Source organism: Silene latifolia, chromosome 9, assembly GCF_048544455.1.
Source record: "Silene latifolia isolate original U9 population chromosome 9, ASM4854445v1, whole genome shotgun sequence".
Lineage (NCBI taxonomy): Eukaryota > Viridiplantae > Streptophyta > Magnoliopsida > Caryophyllales > Caryophyllaceae > Silene > Silene latifolia.
Window position 1 is genome coordinate 61,403,031 of NC_133534.1, and position 13,140 is coordinate 61,416,170.

The following is a 13,140-nucleotide window of genomic DNA, read 5'->3' on the forward strand; positions in this document are numbered from 1 at the left end:
TACTAATGCACACACTCCAACCAATAATGTCCGTCACAGCCGAGGGCTTACAAATAATATGGGAATAGTGAGGTTCAGGTGAGAAAAGGCAAAATAAGTTATGGTAATGTGGAGGTAAAAGCGTCAAGCTAGTTCCTAGTAGGACCATAATAAACCATCTGAATCTCAACTGACTGAAAAACTAAGTACAAATGCCCTTCATTTGGCACACAACTCACTAAACTCAAACACAATCTCCTCAAAAATATAGAATAAGAATGGAGGAGTCAGACGGTCACAAACTTTCCTTTTTTAATACCGGCTAAATGAACCAACTGAAATAAAACAAACTTCTTTTTTTCAAACTTCCTTGTTTTTTTTTTCTTTTGTTTGAAGTTTCCAGCTTTTTCTTCTTCATTTTTTTTTTTTTCATTTTTCATTTTTTTTCTTTTTCTTTTTCTTTCCTTTCTTTCACGTCTTTCTTTTTTTTCTTTTTCAATTCTTTTTTTTTCTTTTCTCCTTCCATAATTTCCACCAACTCCAAACAAAGAAATACGGGTCAAACTGCAGCCGGAAAACCATACCACAAAAGACATACTAACTAGCTTGACTAGGCAGGCTTAGTTTGGAATGTAGCTAATGGGTCAAAAAGGCAAATTTTGGCTTATGTGGAGCTAAATGGGTGAAAAATATAAGGAAAGGGAAAATTGCAAGCACCTCCCTGCATGTGACACCAACCACAAACCCGAATATGTGCATTTGACAAGAAATTTAATGTCATAAAAGTGCAAAAAAGATGAACATGCTATGCAAGGAGTACTACTTGATGCGTGTCTTTTATATGATGTTTTACATCCCATTTTACACGCATTTCAGAGCTCATTTGTGTAGTTTAAGCTGCCATTTCCCCCATTTCCGTCTACTTTCATGTTTTTGTACTTTATTGCAGAAATGTGAAGAATCCAGCGGAAATCGAGCTAAATCCGTCCCCGAGTATCCTACATTGCATTTGACGTGAAGTATTCGCTTAAGGAACGAGCTTGGTGCGCAATTCAAGGCCCAAAAGACAAATCCACGAGATTATAGAAGTCAGTAGTAGCGACTAAAGCGATCGATCGACCACTACCTTGATCGATAGACCAACATGCGGGTTCGAAACTCATCAGACATCGATAGCGATCGATCGACCGGTCATCTCAGTCGATCGACCACCCCGCTACTCAGACGAGAATTAAAAGATCGAGGAAAGCAAGCCCATTATGTTTAGGTTTTGATAATAAGTTGTTACGTATGTTTGCTATATAACGTAACCTAGAACATCAGATAAAGGAAACGAGTTTTGATCCCAGTTTTTATCTAAGTTTCACATTCAGTTTTAGAATATCATAGTTAGGGTTTGGAATATTGGTTGCATCGGATTTTCATTCATACTTCTAATCATTCCGTAACTATTCTTCTGAAATTTTCGGTATTCCTTTTGTTCTACTTTCAGTTCATCTTTATTGCGTTGTTAGATATAGAATTGTTAGTTAGAATCTAAGCCAATTATCGTTTATGTTAATTGTTTGTTCTACTATTTTTAGCATGAATTCAGTAGTCTTTATCGTCAATATTATTGTTATTTCAACCATAGCCATGAGTAGCTAAATCAATTGTGCTAGGATGTAGGGGAATTATAGTGTAGGCGGCAAAGTATTAATTTGGACTGAAATCGCGTGTCAGTCGATCGACTACCATACCTGGTCGATCGACTGACCACGTGAGGTTACCTTTCGTTTTAATTGATTTTAATGTTGTATTTAACGAATCGAATGCATGCGAGCAATTAGATGCTTAATTTATGACTGACCTTTTAGATCGAAAGATAGGGAAAGTTGTTAGATCACCAATTGAAATGACTAAACTGCGCTGAGATTGAAAGATAGGTAAAGTTTAGATTATTAGTCACTTTTCAGGACGAGAGTCAGTATTAGTGATATTAGGGACCTATAGCGAGATCGAAAGATGCTATCTGTTAAGAGTGGACCGAGAGGACCTCTTGTTTCCCGCCTCACATGTGTTCGATTTAGACCTGTTTAGTATGCTGCCGCCGAAACTATAACGAACCGACCATCCTAGTACCTCTTTTTATACTTGATTTCATCCGTTTGCTTAGTTCACTTTATTTTATTGCTCATTAGTTGTAGACCAAATCCAATCAAACCCCCACCTTATTGTTACCTTAGACCGAATTTAAACAACTAGAAATTACGTCTGCCTCTCTGTGGTTCGACCCGACTGCCGCTAGCTATAGTTGTAGTTGGAGTTTATAAATATTATTTTTGACACCTCACGACGGGTATCAAATTTTGCGCCGTTCTTGCCGGGGGAGGCAATTGTTCTAATTTTTAGTTGTTTTTATTTAGTCTTTCTTTTGTTTAAGGGACTTCCGTTCCTTAAACTTTTCTTATATTCTTTTTGTAGTTTCCTCTTATGCGCAGGTCACGGGGTGGTGAACTAGTACCATTAAATCCTGAGATCGAGAAATCCTTGCGCGAGTTGAGACGATCACAAAGGGTATTACCGACAGAGGAAGAGCTGAGTACTCTGTCAAGCTACTACGAGAACGCTCTGTTCGAAGGAGATCCACCTACATCTACTGCTTCAATTTCTTGGTGAGACAGTTACTTCTCCGTAAATCCCAGTCATGGTGAAGAAGCAACCATTGCTAGTCACTCAGAGCCTACAGCTGCGAATCTCTACAAAGTATTCGAACTACCTGGGGAGGCGAGAAAATTCGAGCCAAAGCCTTCCTATATTAACCTTGTTGAGAGGAACCAGTTCGGGGGAGCTGCAAATGAAGATGCAGCCAAGCACATGGAGATTTTTATTGATTATTGTTGCTCTATACCCCCGCCGGCCGGTGTGACCCAAGATCAGATCAAGGAGACCATGTTCATTTTCTCTCTTCGTGACGCTGCAAGAGAGTGGTATAGGGATCTGGACCGAGCCGCCCATGGGATCACCGACTGGAATTCCTTAGCCCTGGCATTCTACAAAAAGTACTTCTCTGCCTCGAAGACGAATGCCATTAGAGCTCAGATCACGAGCTTTAAACAAGGGCCTGATGAAAACTTCCATGAAGCATGGGTCCGTTTCAAGAAACTGGTGCGAACCATACCGCACCATGGGTTCGAAAAATGGAGTCTTTGCAACCAGTTCTACAATGGGCTGTATGACGATCAGAGGGCTATTTTGGATGCTGCAGCCAATGGCCGATTTGCTGAGAACATGGGAGAGACTAAGGGGTGGAAGATCATCGATGATTTGGCCACTCATAAGGCTGATTATGGGAATTCGAGAGGAAACCAGAGGAGAGCTGCTGAATCTTCCTCTGTTGATGCACTAGAAGCTCTCATTGCAAGGTTTAACAAATATGAATTGGGAGGAGCTTCTAAAGGTGGGATGTACTATGTTAACGCTATTTCAGACGGTCCTTTCGTCTGTAGAAGATGTGGAGCTGAGGGGCATGTCTCAGAAAATTGCTCTGTCCCCTTTGAGTCTTGTGCTGCCTTTCAACACTATAGGCAGACAAACACGTACTATGAGTCGAATGTCCACCCCAACATGAGGTGGAGTAGCCAGAATGTCCTAAATCCGACTCAACCTCCACAACAGCAGCAGCAGCAAGCTTATGTGCCCCCTCATCATAAGCAACAACAATACCAAAAGCCTCCCTATGTGCCGCAGCAGCAACAACAATCCCATGGTTCTGATTTTGCTGAGTTTAAGAACTTGCTGCTGAAGGAGTCCCAAGCTAGAGAGGTCGGGATGAAGCTACTAGAGAGCCAAATTTCTCAATTGGCTAGTAAGAGTACCACTCGAGCTCCCGGACACTTAACCACTCAAACTTACCAGAAAGAGACCCTGAATGCCATTACTTTGAGGAGTGGGTCTACCCTGGAGGGGCCTGCTATGGTCGAGGATGCCCCTGAAAAGAATGAGGCGGAACCGAGTCAAAAGAAAGCTTTAACGAAAAATAACAAGAACAAGGCGTCTACGGTGTATATCGGTCGATCGATCGATATACCCGGTCGATCGATCGATATGCGGGTTACTGGAGCTTCGAATCGTACATCATCTCAGTCGATCGACTGAGCAAGGTGGTCGATCGACTGAGCAAGGTGGTCGATCAACTGAGACCCCTGCTGATATTGAGAAATTTCGTCCTTCAATGCCCGATAATTTAAGAGACCATTTGTTCCGGGGTTCGACAACTCCGAAAGTATTGGGGCAAGACCCGAGTGCTGATGGGTCCGTCCCGATTCCGAAGTTCGACCCAATGTCGGTCAATGGCTCACATTTGAGACGGTCTGAGGAGGGTTCAAGCTTGAATATGGAGAAGGTGGTGGACTTTCAGCCTAAGTCCACGGATGCCGGCATGCGAGACTTAGAAGAGAGGGATAAGGTACTTCTCTCAGCCCCGTATCCAGAGAGACTAGTGCCGATAAAGGAACAGGTATCTTTCAATAAATTTGAAAAGGTTATTCGTAGTTTGAATGTACAAGTTCCTTTCCTTGAGTTGGTCAATCAAGTGCCTGCCTACACTAAATTCATGAAACAACTCTTGTCTAAGAAAAAGTCACTTGAAAATGTGCATACTGTCGCATTAACCAAAGAGTCATGCTCTTATTTGTCTCATACTGCACCCCATAAGCTAGAGGACCCGGGTAGCTTTTCTGTTCCTTGCAATATAGGTACCTTCTCTATTGAGAAGGCATTATGTGACTTAGGAGCTAGTATAAGCGTCATGCCTTTGAGCCTAGCTAGGAAGCTCAAATTGACTAGGTTCGCAGTGACAGATATGATAGTACAGATGGCTGACCGATCTGCGGTCCAGCCAATAGGAGTCTTAGAGGACATCCCCGTCCAAATAGGGAAGTTTTTCTTCTCCGTCGACTTCGTTGTACTTGACATGCCTGAGGATGCCCACATTCCCATTATTTTGGGTAGGCCATTTCTGCACACTGCTGGTGCAGTCATAGATGTCGGTCTAGGAACCTTGACTTTTAAAGTGGGCAAGCATTCTATTGTTTTTGCCCAGCCACCTAAGAAAAAGGACCCCATGTGGCCTGTGACTTGTAATACGGTTTCTGACAAGAAATCGTACTTTGTACTTCCTGATTTACCTATCTCTATTCCTGTTGTAACCCCTCCGCCCCAGATTGGGAGCAAATTGGAGGAAGATTTGTCTATTTCTGATATTGCAGGAGCTGGTTTGGGGAAGGAAGAGCTGCAAGTCACTCCAGCCGCAAAAAAGCCAATAGTTTCACGAGGAGGTCTTGGTTGCCTTAGCTATGCCACTGATGAGGAAGTTGATGACGAGTCGGTCAAGGCAAGGGAGTCCGACTTGGACTTTGATGAGCAAGAAGAGGTCATTGACTGGGGAGATGATGAAAGTGTTGATCCGTTGAGCCATACGGACGTGGAAGCTAAGAAGGGTGCAGCTGATAAGATAAGCACCGTTGAGGCTACCTCTAGTAGCCAGAAGCCGACGAAGTGGGCCATTCCGTGGCCGTTATTGATCAACTACTAGTTGATCAAATGTTTTCCAGACTTTTTATTTGCTTTTGTTAAACACTTTTTATTGCTTTTGTGTGCGCGAAACTTCGCATTTTATTTTGCTTGCTTAGGATTTTATGCGTTTTAGACTTTATTTTGGGTTTTGCGCAATTTTGGGCGCGTATTATTGTGCATTTGCAGGTTTTTATATCTCTTTAGCTCAAGTAATTGAGCAAATACGAAGAAATAAGAAGTAAAGAGATTTTCGATCGATCGATCGGCTCGAGTGTCGATCGATCGATCCGCAGTTCCAGGAGCCTCTGTTCCTTTCACCTCGGTCGATCGACTGAGTGATGTGGTCGATCGATCGACCTGCACTGTTGTACCTGTTTACGACCTCTCTCCTGCTATGTTTGGTCGATTTGCGGAATTAAGGGAGTTTTCTACTCCACTTTATCTTCCGTCATTTATTTATTTCTTCTATTTTTCTCAATTATGCACATAATACCGCTTCATTATTGTCTTTCTCGATTTTATGCGTGGTACTTTGTTTGTCTTTTCAGGTACTTATTAGTAGCACTGCTTGCTACTGAAACCTCCTAGCTCACGCTGGTTTGGGGAGGTTTTCTTTGCTGCGCTTAAAATCTTGTAAGTTCCCGATTTCCACCTCATGTCATTTTTATTTGTTTATTTTCCCGCAAATTACCATTTCTCTTTTCTTCATTACATGATTTTGCACAATGGGGACATTGTACGATTTGGTTTGGGGAAGGGTTTTGCGTCGCATATCATTTGCTTGCATTCACGTTTACATTTTGTTTTGCATTGTTTATTTCATTCTTATATTCAAAAAATTCAAAAAAATTTCAAAAAAATTTCAAATAAAATGCACGTTTATTTTAGCATATAGGTCGAGTCGGAACGGTAGTATTTCAAGAATGATATTGCATTTGCATTTGTTTTGCCTAAGCCTTGCTTGATTAACATGTTATTAGTAGAATCGTATAAGTGCATATCCACGAGTTTTCGTTAATTATTTGCTGAACTTGAGACTTGACTTTGAAAATTGGCAAACTACATCATATTTCTGAGATTTATAGCCTATAACTGGTGACATCTATGACCGGTTTATTTAGGAATGTGAGTAGTACTCCTTATAAGATATGTCATATCAATTTGCATAAATATGAACTTAATCTGCTTAATACCTGTATTGCATTCGGTCTGTGGTTAGTTGACACATGTGGTAGAGGTTTCCCCTTATTCGTTTTTGCCCATGAACCCCACACTGCCAAAAATAGCCTTTTTGTCCCATTACTACATCCTACATATAGCCTGTCCTTTGTCAAGCTAGTAGTCCGTGTCCTTGGGGTTGTTACTTAGTTTTTGGTAGTAAATGCTCTTATTGAGATTTAGTTGGGAGAATGAAAAGAAAGGAAGGAAAGAAACAAAGTTGAAAAGAAAAGAAAAGAAGTGAAAAAGAAATTATTCGAAAAAAGAAAGAAAAAGAGGTTTTGTACTGTTGAAGCGGTCGATCGACTGGCATCATAGGTCGATCGACTGAGGTTCGAGAAAAAGAAATCAAATTCGCATAATTCAAATCCTTATCTTTTGGCGATTTTTGCTCCCATGTTTTATTCTTATCTTATGGGGAGTTAGTTGATTACCTTTATACCTGGAGATTGTGAGATTTGTGCTTGCTATAGCACCATTTCATTTGTTTTTGAGCAAGAAGTTGGATGTTGCCATATGGTTCCGTTTCGGTACTAGCTTGATCACCTGTACCTCCACTTTTCCATAAATGTTTTGCCTCTTCTTACCCATACCTCACATATCCACATATATACCTCGGCATGTGTCATGGTCTTTTGTTGGTTGGAATGCGTATGTACGGTTGCAGAGATTGTTTTCATATTATATTGCAGGCATGTTCTTATAGGTCGTAGTTAGGTGAGTGTCACTACAAATGAATTCTTTCTATCTTTACATTTTTCACCTGTGCTTATTTGAGTGATATGAGCGACCCGTGAGAGTTCGATTTGATAAGTCTCTACAGTTGACGGTTCAACATGTTTTGAACGACTCAATAACTCGTGTGCATGATTCGCATTGCTAATTGATTGTTGGTTATTGTATTAAAATGGTTTAGGCTTTACATGTTTTAATTCGCTCTGAGATTGAACTCGTTCCATTAGGTGATTAGATCGAGTCTAGTTCTTGCTTGGGGACAAGCAAGGGTTTGGTTTGGGTAAGTTTGATGCGTGTCTTTTATATGATGTTTTACATCCCATTTTACACGCATTTCAGAGCTCATTTGTGTAGTTTAAGCTGCCATTTCCCCCATTTCCGTCTACTTTCGTGTTTTTGTACTTTATTGCAGAAATGTGAAGAATCCAGCGGAAATCGAGCTAAATCCGTCCCCGAGTATCCTACATTGCATTTGACGTGAAGTATTCGCTTAATGAACGAGCTTGGTGCGCAATTCAAGGCCCAAAAGACAAATCCACGAGATTATAGAAGTCAAGTAGCAGCTAAAGCAGTTGATCGACCACTACCTTCAGTCGATCGACCAACATGCGGGTTCCGAAACATCGACACCGCATAGCGATTGATCGACCGGTCATCTCAGTCGATCGACCACCCCGCTACTCAGACGAGAATTAAAAGATCGAGGAAAGCAAGCCCATTATGTTTAGGTTTTGATAATAAGTTGTTACGTATGTTTGCTATATAACGTAACCTAGAACATCAGATAAAGGAATCGAGTTTTGATCCCAGTTTTTATCTAAGTTTCACATTCAGTTTTAGAATATCATAGTTAGGGTTTGGAATATTGGTTGCATCGGATTTTCATTCATACTTCTAATCATTCCGTTACTATTCTTCTGCAATTTTCGGTATTCCTTCTGTTCTACTTTCAGTTCATCTTTATTGCGTTGTTAGATATAGAATTGTTAGTTAGAATCTAAGCCAATTATCGTTTATGTTAATTGTTTGTTCTACTATTTTTAGCATGAATTCAGTAGTCTTTATCGTCAATATTATTGTTATTTCAACCATAGTCATGAGTAGCTAAATCAATTGTTCTAGGATGTAGGGGAATTATAGCGTAGGCGGCGTAGTATTAATTTGGACTGAAATCGCGTGTCAGTCGATCGACTGCCATACCTGGTCGATCGACTGACCACGTGAGGTTACCTTTCGTTTTAATTGATTTTAATGTTGTATTTAACGAATCGAATGCATGCGACCAGTTAGATGCTTAATTTATGACTGACCCATTAGATCGAAAGATAGGGAAAGTTGTTAGATCACCAATTGAAATGACTAAACTGCGCTGAGATCGAAAGATAGGTAAAGTTTAGATTATTAGTCACTTTTCAGGACGAGAGTCAGTATTAGTGATATTAGGGACCTATAGCGAGATCGAAAGATGCTATCTGTTAAGAGTGGACCGAGAAGACCTCTTGTTTCCCGCCTCACATGTGTTCGATTTGGACCTGTTTAGTATGCTGCCGCCAAAACTATAACGAACCGACCATCCTAGTACCTCTTTTTATACTTGATTTCATCCGTTTGCTTAGTTCACTTTATTTTATTGCTCATTAGTTGTAGACCAAATCCAATCAAACCCCCACCTTATTGTTACCTTAGACCGAATTTAAACAACTAGAAATTACGTCTGCCTCTCTGTGGTTCGACCCGACTGCCGCTAGCTATAGTTGTAGTTGGAGTTTATAAATATTATTTTTGACACCTCACGACGGGTATCACTACTCTCAATTCCTAATGAACTGGTCATGAATGTCACCAGTTATGGGTTCTAAAACTCAGAATTTTTCAAGTAGTTTGTCAATTTATCAAGCCTAGTCTAAACAGTCAGCTATATTTGAACAGAAACTCGTAGACCATGCGTATGACAAAGCTAATAACTATCAATAAAGTGCAAGGCTCAAGTAAAATGACAAGTTATAGTGCATTATCATCATGGAAATCTACCGTTCCGACTCAACCTATATGCAAAAATAAACGTGAATTTTTTGATAACGTGAATTTTTTTATTTTTGAAATTTTCTAAATTTTTTGGATTTTTGATTTTTAATCAAATAAACAAACAATGCAAGCTGAAAAATAAACGTGAATGCAAAACAAATGCAATGCAAATGCAGACTCAAAAGGATGCAATACCCTCCCCAAACCAACACGGATAACGCCCTCGTTGTCCTCCAGCATACACCAGCAGATATATACAGGGGAACGGGAATATACAACCAATAAATAAATAAAAATAATAAATAAAAAGGAGACAGAATAAAAGAGTAAGAAATACATACAAAATGCGAACTTCCCCAAACCAGCCAGAAAATTGGGAAAGTGAGTAGACCAGTAGCTACTCCTCGTCGTCGTCGTCGTCCACCACCGTGTACTCCGGATCTCTCTCCTCCTCTCTCCTCCTCTACTCCTCAGCTCGAGCTCTCTTCACAACCACCTCAGGGTCCTCGTCCTCCTCCCCCTCCTCAGCAGACTCCGGGTACCCCTCAGCTGGGTACCGGGAGAAGGAAGGGTGTGGCCAACCCTCTGGGATCGGGCGGTGTCGCCTCAAGTGGTACTCGTACAGAGGTTGCAAGGCCAGTGCGATGTCCCTCTCCATATGAGCCTGACGCTCTGCAATCTCAAGCAACAAACCGTCACGGTGCCCTTGGTCCATGACCGCGGACGCCACAAAGGGAGGAGGTGGTACGAAAGTAGCCGGTAGGACCGGTTGAGCCTGTGTCTGGTCAGTGGGAGTGGGAGTAGGAGTGGGAGTAGGGGTCGGGATGGGAGTAGCCGTGGAAGGCTGGGTACTCCCTGAAGGTGTGGACCCCTCTCCAGTCTCAAGGCGCCGCTTCTTGGCGGCGGGTGCAGCGGGAGTAGGTCGGAGTGGAAGGTGAAGGTTAGGCAGTGGTGGGAGTCGGGCACCCCTAGCAACAGTAGGCAGGGGCTCTAGACGGGGGAGAGTGTCACAAGGTAAGTCTACAGGCAAGAAACCGTCTATCTTCCATGTCTGGTAGTCTGGGGTCAGCCAATGCTGAGAAAGCATGGCATCCAGACTCAGTAGCCTCTCTCCCTCGAGGTACTACAAGTCACGAGGCCAAACGGGGAAGAAAGAACGGGCAAGGATGGTGGCTATGCCACCGCATGCAATGGTCCCCGTCTCCTTCAGCCCCTGGCTCTGAAGGTACTGGGCGGTCAAGTAGGCTATGTTGAGGGTAAAGGACCCTCACAGTCGATGTTCAGGTAACCGCCCAGGATGGAGAGCTCGGTGTTTGTGATGTTGTTCGGCTCCTTTCGGCCGAAAATAGTGCTCCCCATCAATCTAAGAAAACAACGGACAGGGGGAAGGTGGACCTGTTGGAGCTTTCGCTCCCTAAAAGTGGTCTGGGCCAGGGTCCGCCAAAGCTGACGAAAGACCCTCCTAGGGGGTGTAGTCTCACCCGTAGAGGAGAGGCCAAGTCTCCTACCAAACTCCTCTAAAGTCAACTGAATAGTCCGGTTAAACAACCGGAAAGACACTGAAGAACTAGTGGGGTCAGCATCGTGTGCCCCGGAGGAGAAGGTAAAGGAGCTGAGAAACTCAAAGCTCAGCTTCGGAAAGGTACGGCCGCTCATAGTGATGAGTCTGGCCATCCTCGTGCCCCGTAGTAAAGCACAAACCGACTCATAGATACCGAGTCTCTCAAGTGTCGATTTCTCTAGAAATCGGGAAGGTACAAACACGCAGCCTAGCAGGTGATAAAACTTCTTACGATGTAAAGCGTTAACAAAATGTACCTGCGGATAGTCTGGGTGAGGGTCGAGGGAAGTGTCCCCTCGAACTGTGACTGTGCCAGAAGTAGAAGGAGCAGCAGCTGAAGTACAAGTAGCAGCAGAAGTAGAGGTGACTGGAGCTAGCGTAGAACAGGACTATCTACGACCTCGGCCCCAGCCTCTGGAACCCAAAGCAGAAGCCCGTGCAGTGACGGTGTGAGGAACCAGAGCTGCTCTAAAGGCAGCTGCAGCTGCTGGCGAGTCCACCACAGGTGTGAAAACAGCGGCTGGAGTAGAAGTAGTGGCTGCTGTGGCCAACACTGAAGAAAGACTAGCAGCAGTGCTAGCAGTGGTGGTGGCCGTAACTGTGGTGGCAGCCGAAACTTAGCTAGCAGCAGAGCTAGCTGGAGTGAAAACTGTACCTACAGCTGAAACTAGGAACACTGGGGCTGCGGTACTGACTAAAGTAGGGGCGGTGGCAACAGCAGGGGCCACCATCTCAGACAGGGATGGGCTAGAAGACGAGATGGTGGAAGGTAGTGAGCTAGACTCCATCCGGTAAACAAGGGGCAGGTGACATGATAAGATAACAATGGCTAAACTGTGGCTAAAACAGCAAGAAACCAGCATGTGACAGCATTACAGTCCCCAAACAGTCGAAAAAAATCGACTTCAGCCCAAAAATTTCCAACATTCCTCGAAAAATTTGAATGAAAGCATGGAAACGGTGATAGGGGCGGGACAGCAGGTATTGACAGGAGCAATTAAACAACAACTGAGGTGGATTAAGCATGAAATCATGAAGACTCAGTATGTCAGTCGAAAACCCAGCATGACAGTCGAAAACTTCGTCTGAAAATCACCCATATCGCAAATTTGCATAAAATTCGAATTAACCATGCAATAAACATTGAGGAATGGGGATAGATCATCAAGTAAGACAAGTAAGGGCAAACATAGACAATTAAAATCGAAAAATTCGACTAAACCAACAATTTCGAAACCCTATTCCATCTTACCTCATAAAAATGCAAAAGTAATTGAATTTAAATGCAATGAAGGTAGAGGAATCACTTACTTGATGAGAATAACCTACAAATTGCAATTAATCTTCAATGAACAAAGGGCGATTTTTCGATCTAAAAACCGCGAACCCTAAACCCGCTTTAAAACCGTGTAAAGGAGCACGAATCAAGGAGCAAACAAAGGGCTTTGAAAGATTAATTAACAAGCAACAAATTGTAGGTGACGGATTTGGTGATTGGGCAAGAAAAATGGGGATTTGGGGGATTTTTGGATCGCAATTAGGGAAGAGGGAGATGAAAATTAGGTGAAGAATGAATTAGAAACAAAAAATAAAGAGTTTAAAAGAAAACTCCCTGTGTTCTCTGCGAATTCACTCGATCGAGTGGTTTAAAACTACTCGATCGAGGACTTTGATGCTTCACCTACTCGATCGAGTATAATTCTACTCGGTCGAGAACTCCTCTTTTATGCTTTACTCGATCGACTGAAAAGAAGCATTCGATCGACCATTTTTCACTCGATCGAGCTCTTTTCTTACGTAAGCTCTTTAATTTCGTCATTTCTTCCTTTGGAATGCGTAAAAATTCCCCAAACCTGCATAAAAACACGTGCAAAAGTATCCCTAAATACCAAATACGCATAAGAACAGTCTATAGTCTTAAATTTACGCTAAAAACTGTCTAAAAGCTAATTGTCCTAATTAAAAGCAATAAAAGAAATTCAACGGGAAATTTAAAAATTGTTTTTACAAGGTGTTACACGGGGCATTCCCCGCTCACTTCCCAATGCAATTCAGTAGCCCCTTAG

The 13,140-nt window shown here is 42.4% G+C and overlaps 1 non-coding gene across 1 annotated transcript; it reads right to left on the reverse strand.

Annotated features, from left to right (window-relative positions):
- Positions 1–3,045: 3,045 nt before the first annotated feature.
- Positions 3,046–3,152, reverse strand: LOC141603598 (small nucleolar RNA R71). The gene has a single exon (XR_012525462.1). It is a non-coding gene; the product is annotated as a small nucleolar RNA R71 (small nucleolar RNA).
- Between the last annotated feature and the right edge of the window lie 9,988 nt (positions 3,153–13,140).